Here is a 13,344-nt window from a genome sequence, read left to right as displayed (position 1 = left end):
AGACAGATATATCAGTTGCCACTTTGTGCAATACCAAACAAAAAGATGGGGAGTCATTTTCATCATTCTTACATAGATGGAGGAATTTAGCTAGCAGATGCTCTTGTGAAATTCCACAAAAACAAATGGTACAGATGTTTACACAAAATGTCAATAGAGAAATTGGTTATGACTTGAGGAAAGCTTGTTTTTCCACCTTCAAGGACGTCATTAAGAAAGACTTAGCAACAAAGAAGGTCTTAATTGAGCAAGGAGTCATTAAGATATTCAAAGAAAATAAAGAGGACTTTAAAGGAAAGGACAAGCCACGATTTTGGAACAAGAACAAGAACATAGTAAATGATGGCATTGTTGATGCTAACACAGTGAGACCAAAAATCATTCTCTCGGGATCAGGTACCTTTACAAACAATCAAGTAAATACTCAAGCAACTTCAAAACCACGAAAGAAATACACCCCATTGGGAGAACCACTTGATTCAACTTTTAGGAAGCTAGTGGCAAACAAAATAATAACAATTCTAGACAATCCTCCATATGAACCAAAAGTCAAACCAAATTGGTGGAATGACGATGAGTATTGTGAATATCACAAGAGCAGGGGACATAAAACAGGAAATTGCCATCGCTTGAAGAACATTATACATGATCTTATTGATAGAGGTGACATTGAGATCGAAGGACATACATCCAATCAAGAACATGAGATGTTTAAGGAACCATTCCCTAAACATGACAAGGGAAAAGCCAAAGCCACAGATGAGCAAACCAACTATACCAAATCATCCTATAACTACGATTCAACTGTTAATCACATTTCGATGGACAACTATGTTTCTACTATTATCATAAAATACAAAATGCTTGAAAGTTCTACCCAAAGAGCCAAAGTTTTCGTAAAAGGCATTGGACCTTCTTCCGAATCTACCTCCAAATGTAATGTCACAACTCATCGAGGTAAGGTCACTTTGCAAGGTGCTCCAGCTAAAACCACCGCTTCTTCATTAGCCAAACCTAAGTACGACCTAGTAGAACAGTTAGGGAAGACACCCGCGCTTATCTCCATCCTTGAGCTTTTACGCATATCCCCCGCACATAAAGCCATCCTTGATAAAACTTTCAGAGAAACCTTGATACCCACTAATCTGAATGTGAACCAGTTTCAAGCCATGGTGGGATACCTTTCCATTCCACATTCCCTTACATTCATCGAAGCTAACGACGCATCTGTAAGCCAACCGCATAATGCACCTTTACACATTGAAGCCTTCCTACACACAAAATCAAATAAAATGATTCCTGATAGATGGAGGAGTTGGTCTCAACATATGTACTTTAAACACAATAATATAATTGGGATATTTAGATAAAGCTCTGAATGCTACAAACAAAATTACCATTAAGGTATATGATGATGAAGAGCATTCATCCAAGGGCACAGTCACCTTACCTCTCAGAGTAGGCCTGGTTACAAAGGATGTGGTTTGTCAAGTCCTAGACCTCGATCTCACATAAAACATATTGCTAGGACGTTCATGGATTCATGAGATGAGAGCAGTCCCATCTATGTACCATCAATGCATTAAGTTTCCTCCTAATAGATTTGAAGTAACAGTTAATGGTAATCCTAATCCATTTATATACTGCAATAATTTGAGGCCAAAAGCCGAGATAATAATTCCAATTAATAGAGAGTCTATCCCATCTTCTGCATATATTGACCCTGAATCTTTAAAACCTTCAACATCAAAGCAAGGTGAGCTTAAAGGGAAATATCAGGATAAAGGCATGGGTGAATACACTCTAAATCAAACCATGTGCTTATCGCAAGTTATGAGTTCACCAAAAGAATATGAATGACCACATCCTTCTAAATGGGTATCTATCATTACACTAAAATGGGATCCTACTATATTCCAAAAGTGGGGTGAAATGGAAAAGGAAGACTTATACAAAATGCTTTACAAAGACCTTGAAGATGATACACAAGATCGCATCAAGATACCATGTGAAAAATATGGCTAAGGATTCAAGATCCTACAAAAGTTTGGGTATGATGGTAAAAGTCTTCTTGGCTTAAGAAAATAAGGTATCACTCAACCTTTGCAACCAGAATTGACATTTAAAAATCAGTGCTCGAAAGGGCTTGGTTTCATATCTTCTAGGGTAAACACTCGCAAATCAGAAGAAGCATTACAAATCAAGGTTTCCAAAAATCAACAAGAGAGTCATTATTCCGTCGACTCTAATGAATGGGAATGGGGTTCAAACAAATCCTCTAATGATTATGAACTCACCGAGACATTCAGAGAACCGGGTGAACCCACAGAAGAAGAGAAATTTTATAGAAAATTCAGAGTTGATCAAGAAACAACCCCTGAGGACCCCACATAGTCTTTTTTTTAGGTTCTAGGTCAAAATCACGAAGAATGAGGACACCCATTCCTGAATGCGCTTTAGTGATGACAATTTGGACTCGTTCACAATCAAGACAGATGAGGAGAGTGCCAGCGATGACCTCAAAAACTACCTTGATATACCTGAATATAACTGTATCTTCACCCTTACTCCCGCTGACTTTGAAAACATTGAAGGCCTTCCCCTTGTTCACCATGAACTCATTGATTGGGACCATGAAGGACCTGTACAATTCGACACATTCCAAAATGATGAGGCCTTCATCGAATATTTAGGCATACGAGATGATCTTCTGCTTGGGGACCATAAGGCAAGATACACTATAGAACTCAACAGTGTGACATATTTTGGTGAGGGTGTTGGGCCTTCCAGTCATAAAAAAGTAAAAATAAAAATAAAATCATGGGTTTTACGGTAAAAACCATATTGTGGCACTATCTGACCCCAAAAAAGTAAAAAGAAAGGACGTATATGAGGGTGAAAACCTCTTTGAGGCGCCTAAAGATGGAAGGCTCGACATTCTCCTAGCATCATACGAAGAAAAATAATCCATGTTAGTAGAGGAGTCTGTCAAAACGAACATTGGTACAGAAGAGATTTCACATAACATATTCCTGGCACAATCTCTAACAAAGAGAGAAAGACCGAAGTTCATAAGTTTCTTCACAAAGCGACAAATCAATTTTGCATGGTCATATGTCGATATGCCTGGAATAGATCTGGATTTAGTAATGCATCATTTGATGGTTAAACCAAGAGCAAAGCCAGTGAAATGGAAATTAAGAAAGATGCATCCACAAGTGGCAATATTAGTAAAGGTGGAGCTTGAAAAATTATTGGATGTCAGATTCATACGACCAATTGATTATCCTGAATGGATCTCCAACTTAGTACCAGTCAGTAAGCTAGATCACAGCATTAGAATATGTACAGATTTCAGAGACATCAACAAAGCTTGTCCTAAGGATGACTTTCCATTGCCAAACATCGACCTGATAGTAGATCTCAAAGTAGGTCATGCGAAGTTATCTTTGATGGACGGATTCTCTGGCTACAATCAAATAAAAATTGCATCCGAGGATCAGCACAAAAGAGCGTATACTTGTCCCTGGGGAACTTTCTACTGGAATTTCATGCCCTTTGGGCTAAAGAATGCAGACGCTACATACCAACGAGCCATGACTACTATTTTTCATGATCTTATGCATGTAACTGTAGAAGATTATGTTGATGACCTCTTGGGAAAATTAGTAGACAGAGACACACATTTGGACATCCTTTCAGTCATTTTTGATCGGTTAGAAAAATACAAAGTGTGACTAAATCCCAAGAAATGTGTCTTTGGAGTAACCTCCGGGAAGCTCCTTGGATACATTGTTTCAAAAAGAGGAATTGAAGCCAATCCTGCAAAAGTCAAAGCGATATTAGAAATGCCACCACCAAGAAATATCAGTCAACTTTGATCTTTACAAGGACGACTCTAGTCCATACGAAGATTCATAGGACAACTTGCGGATAAATGTGATCCTTTTCAGCACTTGCTACATAAAAACATCAAATTCAAATGGGATGATAACTGTCAACAGGCTTTTTGGATACTCAAAGATTATATTCTGAATCCACCAATCTTGATGCCACTGGTCCCAGAACAACCCATGTTACTCTACATATCCGCTACACCAACAACACTGGGGGCACTCTTGGCACAACAAGATGTTGAAGGCAAAGAAAAGAAAGTATATTACATCAGTCATACTTTGCTCAATTATGAGCTAAACTACACACCAATTGAGCATGTGTGTCTCGTTGTGGTCTTTTCTTCATAGAAATTATGACATTACATGCTAACTCATAAAACTAAGCTGGTTGCAAAGATCGATCCATTGAAGTATCTTCTCAATAAGGTGACGCTTACTGGAAGACTAGCCAAATGGGTGATGATCTTGAGCGAATTCAACATTGAATATGTGGAAAAAAAGGCGATAAAGGGACAAGCTATCACAGATCAGTTAGCAAATGCACCCATGATAGATGATGCTCCTCTAATTTCAGAATTTCCAGATGAATCCATCCTGGTGGTATCACACACGAGCCCTTGGCAACTATACTTTCATGGCTCATACACGCAGCATGGCGCAGGAGCTGGCATCCTCTTTATCACACCTCAAGGGGATTCCATTCCAAAATCATACCGATTGTCATTTTCTTGCACTAATAACATAGTAGAATATGAGGCATTAACAACTAGATTATGAATTGCAATTCAGTGGAAGATCCAGGAACTTCATGTTTTGGGGGACTCTCAATTTGTAATTCGTCAATCAATCGATGACTACCAAACAAAGGATGAAAAATTAATGCCTTACAATAAAATGGTAGATGATTTCAAGCAATATTTCATAAAGATAACCTTTGAGAAGATACCAAGAGAGCAGAATCGAACCAGAGATGCCATGGCTACTATTGCCTCACTAATTGATCTACCACAGAATGAAGCCCGCTATGAGTTCTTGGTGGATAACCTTTTGGTTCCCTCGTATGAGATTACTCCTACTGAGATGATATGTGTCGTTGGTCCTGATTCTCAGTTATATGGTTCCATTTTCACATACCTTCGTAACAACACCCTTCCTCCTGACTTATCCAACAACCAACTCCGCACTTTCATTTGTAAATCTTCCCAATACGTTATTTTAGCTGATATCCTATACCATCGAGGTCTAGATGGCACTCTTCTTAGATGTTTAGGGAAAAAGCTCAGATTGCATTACACGAAGTTCATGAAGGTATATGTGGTCCACATTCTAGTGGTCCTACCTTAGCCAAGAAACTCATTAGGACTAGATATTACTGGCCCAGTACGGAAAAAGATTCATATCACTTTGTCAAGACATGTAAGCAATGTCAAATTCATGGAGACCTTATTCATGCGCCAGCACAAGAACTTCAACCAATTGTGACTCCTTGGCCCTTTTGTCAATGGGGACTCAATCTCATAGGCAGGATTCACCCTCCTTCTTCCAATAGCCACAAATTCATTATCACTGCCACATAGTATTTCACAAAATGGATTGAAGTTGTGCCTCTTACAAAAGTCACTGGAAAATAGATTGCTACATTCATTATTAACTATATCATTTGCTGGTACAGTATTCCTCTTTCCATCATCACCGATAACGGACGTCCCTTCAAAAACTAGGATGTTCATGAACTTTGTGATCGCTTTCATATTACCCATCATTTATCCACTCCCTATTACCCCCAAGGTAATGGTCAAGCTGAGGCATCTAAAAAAACCATTCTTAGAATCCTCAAAAAGACAGTCGATGATGTTGGCCACAATTGGCATATCCAACTTGATCCCGCACTTTGGGTTTATCGCATAAGTGTTTGCACACCTACAAGAGCCACACCTTATTCACTTGTTTATGGCGCTAAAGCTATCCTTCCTATTGAGGTCGAGTTACCATCTTTATGAGTTTCTTTGCACAACATTATCAGTGATGAAGACTATAGGGTCTCTCGCTTACAAGAATTAGAACTATTGGATGATCGAAGGCAAACTGCTTTTAATCACCTCAAAGCTTATCAACAATGAATGAGTCGCAGTTACAATCACAAGGTAAAGCCTTGCACATTTGAGGTGGGTGACTTAGTTCTTAAGGAAAATCCCAAAAATAAGCAAGACAGAGAGAAGAAGGGAAAGTTTGAACCGAATTGACTTGGTCCTTACATCATCACAGCAGTCTATGGATCTGGTGCATATCAGCTTTCAACCCCAGATGGTGAAACTTTGGAAGATCCTATCAATAACATGCACCTTCACAGGTTTTACACATAACTCTTCGGAATATCCTAATTCAAAAATACAAAAAAATCAAAAAATATCAAAAATACAAAAAAATTGAAAAATTGAAAAATCGAAAAAATAAAGTAAAGAGAAACAAATTCGTCCAACGGTGAAAACCACTTCAGTGGTGCCCTGGGAAAGTACCATGGTGAAAACCAGGTTACCAACACCATGTGTAGAGACATTGCTCCTCCCTCCTTCAGGATTCAATCTCATCTTTACACCTTTGCACACACTCATAGCCTATCCATCCATAATAAAGTTACCCATTCCCATCATGGCTTGTTATTGATCTACCTAAGATTGGTTAGCCATTTATAATAATTCTTCCTTTTCCCCCTTTTTCCATCCATAATAAATCATCTCCCATCTATGGCTAAGGAAAATCCTAAGTCTATTGAAGGTTGTGGAACTAAGAGCATCACACGTTCTAAGGAGTACAGTTTCTTCCAAATTTTCTTTAGTCTATCCGCGCACAATCCACAATAAAGCAACACTTGTATCACAGATCCGCAATAAAGTTTTGTCTGCCCCACAATAAAGTATCAGTTTCATGGATGAACATACTCAAACAACATTATGGTTTAGTGCTATCTATCCTTTAGTGAATGAAAACATTGTGACCACAAATCAAATCGACTTATACAAGTGACAAGAGACACTAAACTGGAGGACTATAGTAAATGTTGGTGTCGAGTCTTGGTTTTCTTTTGATTTTATCTTTTGGTGACATGTCTTTTATCTTTTTCGAGATGTCTCTGACTAAAGATTCTATCTCCAGCATGTCTTTGACTAGAAAGGTGAGGATGGGGTATCGTCACCTATTTTTCTTTCTTGTATGTGGATTGTCTCTTAGTAATGTTATGACTTGTCCAAGGATATGAGGACATTATGAGTCTAGTATGAACTAGGGCATTCCTTGTTTGCGACTATCTGATCTCCATGCAAAATAGGTACAATGAATTTATGGGTCAAACCTATATCTGGATTGTCATAACCTATTTGTCATAATGAATCTCAATGATGATAAAGCACAAGAAGCTCTTTCACTTCCATATCTTCTATCTTTCATCCCCCTTTCTTGATTGACCTCCATCGTCCTTCTTGAGTCCATGTATCCCGCTATCACATGATTGAGTATAATGACATGCCAAAAATATTTGCATTTCATGTAGTTTGCACCTACATTACCACATATTCACATTTCATACATACATATAGATATCACAATTGCACCATATCCTGCACACAACACATGTTAGCACATTTTACATTTTTCATCATGTAAATAGTTATTTGCATTATCATATTCATCTACATTTCATACATTCACATTTGCATTTGCACAAACATATAAAACATAAAATTACAACAAAAAAATTGCATTCCATCATGTACATAATTGTATCCATATCATAGGCATCATAGACACATGCATCACATAGAAGCAACATCATATAGGTACACATGCATATAGCTGTCGCAAGGATGAATCATCTCATATATATATATATATCAAAAATCATAAGTGTCATGATACAATAATGTCAAAATACATATGGCTACAAAATCACCTGAAGGTGTCTACATCATCATACAAAAATGGTACAAAAAACTGATACATAGGGAGCCCTCTAAGGCTATGATGAACTCCCTCCCTTGGAGCCAGCTAGCCTCGATGAAGTTTGAGTCCTAGAAGTTCCTGACCTAGGATCATCTCTCCTACCCCCTCTATCTGGTGGTGGTGGAGGACCCGTGACCCCACCACTAGATGCCTGTCTCCTATCTCTCCCTCCAATGGTCGTCGTAGTCCGCGATGGTCTTTGGAAGCTCCTATCCCATTGATCTGATGGCACCACTCCATAATACAAGTCTCTCCAGTAGGCTATCTCCTCCCCTGCCCGTAGAAAATAGGTGTATCTGGCTCCTGTGTCCTTTGTTGCCCGTCTGCCTGCCCTCGGTGTTGTCTTAACCTTCATGTAGCGTTGAATAGCCTGATCTCTCTCTCGCTCAGTGTCTCGAAGCTGTCTCCTGAGCCTAGCTCCATCTCGCTCTAGATACTGGATCTCATCTGCCTATCCCTGGCAGATCTCTCTCAGGGATAGTAGCTCATCCTCCTCCTCTCCTCCCACCTCCCCCTGTCCCTGTGGCTGCTCCTGTGGCTGTCCCTATCCCTGTACCTATCTGGGAACCTGTACTACTGGCACCTGTAAAGGAAATCCACCTCTACCCCAAACTACATGAGCCTGTTTCTCCTCTCCTCCATCTCTCCTCTGAGCCACTCTCCTCTTTGCTACTACCCCTCGCCTTCATCGTCAGCCTCTACCTCCACCATCCCCACTATCATCTCCACCATCTCCACCATCATCCTCTATTGGCTCCCCTGGATCCATTAGTCGTGGAAATGGATGCTCTACCCAATATGCATTGTACTTAACATCCATCCCTGCATCTCTACATCTGCCCAAATATCCCAAGGCATGGGAACCATATCCAGCATCTGTGTCACTGCCTGATCATAAGACAATAATGGCCCTAAATGCACTTGATCCCTCACTGTCTGTGCATACATCCCTGAACCCCATGGCATCTATTGTATCTTGCCAAACTACCTGCACACTCTATTTATGAACTATCACTCAATGACACATGGTGTCTGACCAATCGGATACCTACTCCTGAATACATACAGAAGCTCCACTGTGTCGTCCTCCCACTCCTCACAATCTCAATAAGGCCTCCATATCACATTATCTACCTCATTGACCACTCGGCACCAATACTCTAGCCTCCCAATTCATGGCTAGGATGTAATCATATCATACAGATGCACATAACTATGCCCATGTCCCCTACCTCTAAAGTGTATCGACCATGTAATCAGAAGATGCTCATATGCCCATACCTGCAACAATGTCACTCTGCACCCCAATCCTGTTGATCCATGATACACAAACTGATGCAGCTCATAATACAAGTGTGCTAGCAGACATGACCCCCATGCAAACCTCATGTGCTCAGTCACAAATGTCTCCAGAGTCCTCCCGCATCCCACAGCCAACCCTCATGTCGCCCTGTCTGAATAGAGGAATCCACTAATCACTCCTTCCAGCAACGTCGGTAGTGCCAATCCTGTCACTATCATAGTATCCCAAGCCACATGTCCTACCCTCATCTCCAGTCCTGGATCCTGAAACACTCATCTCAGTGCATCCCTGTCTCCCTCTCGATCATAAGGAACTAACTCCCCAACAATCAGTATCCTCAGTATCCTGTATACATCCTCTAAGGTAACTGTCATCTCACCCATCGGCAAATGAAAAGTGCATTTCTTTGAGTGCCATCTCTTAGCTAATGCAGTCAGCAATCCCATGTTTGCTTGAAACTCAGGCATATACATAATGTATCACAATCCCATGGCCTCAATTGCTGCTCTATCCTCGAATGTCATCTCTACTCGTAATCCTTGAGTCGAAAGAAATCTCTCTCATGACTCCAGCATCGGTAGGTCTTCCTGCAGTCAAGCCAATCAACTGTGTCAATCCTAGTAGTACTCATTGTTCATCACAAAGTGCTTCTTTTTTATCCTAGTGCTTATATCTATCATATGGCACTCTATCCTAGTAGTAATCATTTTTCATCACAAAGTGCTGCTTTTTAATCCTAGTGCTTATATATATCATATGGCACTCTATCCTAGTAGCATTCACTATTCATCACAAAGTGTTGCTTTTATATTTTAGGGCCCCTACTTTTGTGTATCCTCTTGAGTAGCTTATCCAATTAACAACGTATGTTCTATCACAGAATTATCAATTTTGACCTAATCCAATTGACAATGTATGTTCTATCATAGAATTATCAATTTCTATGGTACTCCCTATTCATCACAAAGTGCCTTGCTCTATCCTATCCTAGGGCCTCTGCTTGAGTGTATCCTCTTGAGTAGTTTCCTAATTGGCAACGTATGTTCTATCACAGAATTATCAATCCTAGCCATATCTGTTATCCTAGTCTTCCCTAGAGGACCTGCTTGAGTGAATCCTCTCAGCAACTTATCCAATCAACAACATATATTTATCACAAAACTGTCGATTCGACCTTGAAGACATAAACATGCATTCATGACACAAACGTGCTTACATACTTCACAAATGTTTTTGAATTTCACAGACGCGCCTAGATTACACAGACGTGCCTTTGTTTTGCACAAACGTTCCTGCTTTGCATAGACACGCCTGCATTTCGCAAACGCGCTTGCATTTGACATAGACGCTTTTCCAACCATAGACGCAGTTACACTCGACACAAACATGCCTCACACCAACGCAGACACGCCTTCCCATCTTTTGACCTGCTTGACAGTTTCTTAGACATACGTAATGCACATTTATTTCCCTACCTAATATGCATTTATGATAATAATTAATGCAACAAGGTACAAGGAGGTTTTGTGGTACTAATTGGCTCTCCTGCATCTGCTGGCCTCTAGTATCAGCGAACGTGATCGAATCTGTGCACCAATGTCATTGTTGTTGATTGCTCTCTGCTCTCTTTGCACTCTGATCTCTTAGGTGTGTGGATGATAATGAGGATGTTTTCCCTCGTAGTCTATCTTATAGATTACCCTAGCCCTAGTTTCCCGAGTCAGACTTCTTTATCTCGTGACTCTGTCACTCTATCCTATCTTGTCAGTCCTTTCTAGCCTTTCTTTCTTATCGAGAGATTGCCTACGATCTTTTTAGACATTTTCATCCAATCTCTCGAGGGGGCATATCATTCCCGTCTCGGGGCAACTTTGTATCAGTTCATCTTATCTTCTTTGAAACAACGCGACAAGCTGCATTGTCTCAAAGAGGGGCAAAATGTAGACACCTAAAATTGTCCTTGCTAATTAAATAAATGTTTTTATTTATTTAATTATTTAAACCTAATTCTTCTATTAATTGAATAAATCTTTATTTATTTAATTAATTCATTTATCCCCTTCTAACCTCTTTCCTCATTTAAACAAATGTTTTTATTTATTTAAATTATCCTTTTCCTAAATTAAATAAATATTTTATTTATTTAATTGATCTCACTTCTTCTATTAATTAAATAAATCTTTATTTATTTAATTAATTCATTATCCTTTTCTACCCATGACACATGTCATTCATCTCTTAATTCCTACACTACCTACCCTCTCATTATTTTATTATTTCCTCTACCTACCCTTTAATCCTAGCCGACCATCTATCTTTTACCCCTCTTAATCTTATCCCTCCATTTCTTACAATTTCTTCTATATAAGAGGATGCTTCTTTCATTCTAGAACCTCCCAAGCATTCTAGCATTCGAACTTTCATATGCGATCAAGCCTTCTTGCAACCGCATTTCCGTTCTTTGTTGAGCTCTTGTGCACATATAAAATCTAAGAGCAAATATATCAAGCAAGATCAATGGAGATATGAAGGATGGAGATTCAAACCCTATTGGACATGTGATGGTATAATCTTCGTGATTTTTGTTGATTTGCATTTTCTTAGGTAATATTCATATGTTATGGTGGATCTTTGTTGTTGTTAGGCTATAGTTTTGTGGTTGAATCTATTTAGTCTTTCAATATTGTTGTTTCCATTTTTACCATAAACACCAACAACTCTAATATCCAACATTAATTTGGCATGACAATATGAAAAGAGTATATAGAAATGTTGATGTAAGTTCATAGAATGTTTCTATGTGTTTTGCATGTCATATTTTTATCTCTATGTGACTACAATTTATTTGATGTTGATATTCTAGGAGATTTGTGGCTATTTGGTCAATAGGGCTTGATTTCTCATGTGCACCATGTATCTAAGTATTTTCACTATTTTTGGAGGATGTGGCAAAGATTTTTTTAGGCCTAGCTATGTCTTGATGTGAACTGCAATGTGTAATCTCTCTTAATAGATGTGTTTCTGGGCCAACTTGTAAAGGGCTACATGTTTTATCAACACATTACCTTGTTGTCGACTTGGAGTGATTTGCACCAATGCTTGGATGGGTGTGCTTACTTGGGAATGAGTGTCAAAGTTGTTCTTGGTCTTATTTATGTTTTGGATAGGACCACAATGGGTTTGTTTGCTCCATAAAGGTGTTCTGGGCCAACCTAATGCACATTTCATGTTTCTCATCACTTGTAGACTTGGAGAACAATTATTGAAGGATGTATATTTTGAAGATTATTTTATTGGATGAGAGGTGTGCTTATGCAAATGTTCAAGGTGGATCATCAACAACATGCTTGAGGTAGTGAACCAAAAAGTTGCAATATTCATAGAAGTAACTTTATTTTGGTAGGGGTGGTGAGCCAAAGGTAGTTGAAGTGGTGGTAGTGTGTTGGAGGAAGTGAGACAAAGACAATTATAACTCAAGTTATTTCTTCATTGCATCTTGCTTCAAGGTAGCGAACCTCTTCTGCAAGTCTTTATAAGTCCAATGGACTTCAAGGAACAATGGGATTCCTTTTGTGAGACCATAAAACAAATTGTAATCTATTTCATTATTGTGAGGTTGGATTTGGACAGTACCTTCAAGAAACTTTTCTCACTATCATATTTCCCCTGTAGGGTTTTCCATGTATATTTGATATTCTCTCGTGTATGTACTTGTGTTGACTGCTTTATCTTTCATTGGTTTTGATTAGTTTAAAGATCTAAATAAATAGTTGGAGCATAAAAAATTTTAAGAGATATTGATTCACCCATCCCTCTCAGAGTATCATGTGTGTTCAACATAAAGTGTATTACTCTTTCTATTAACTTGATTATGTTCCTTTTCTTGTACTCTTTTCTTTGAGTGTATTTGACCATGTCCAACCTAACTGCATCTCTCCCTCTTTAAATAAATTGATTGAATCTCTCTCCAAGTATTATTCCTCTTCCCCATAGGGATATCTCTCCTAGATTGTATCAGTCATGATGTCATATATCTCTTCCCCTTAGCCGTAACACTTTAGGGATGAAGAATAATGCATTGAAATGCTCCCCATAAACCTATGCTTCTTCTTAAGTATTTATAGAGAAGAAGAAGGAGATATCACTCCC

This window comes from Cryptomeria japonica, chromosome 10, assembly GCF_030272615.1.
Source record: "Cryptomeria japonica chromosome 10, Sugi_1.0, whole genome shotgun sequence".
Classification (NCBI taxonomy): domain Eukaryota; kingdom Viridiplantae; phylum Streptophyta; class Pinopsida; order Cupressales; family Cupressaceae; genus Cryptomeria; species Cryptomeria japonica.
The sequence above is the reverse complement of the archived record's forward strand: the minus strand, read 5'-3'. Positions refer to the sequence as shown.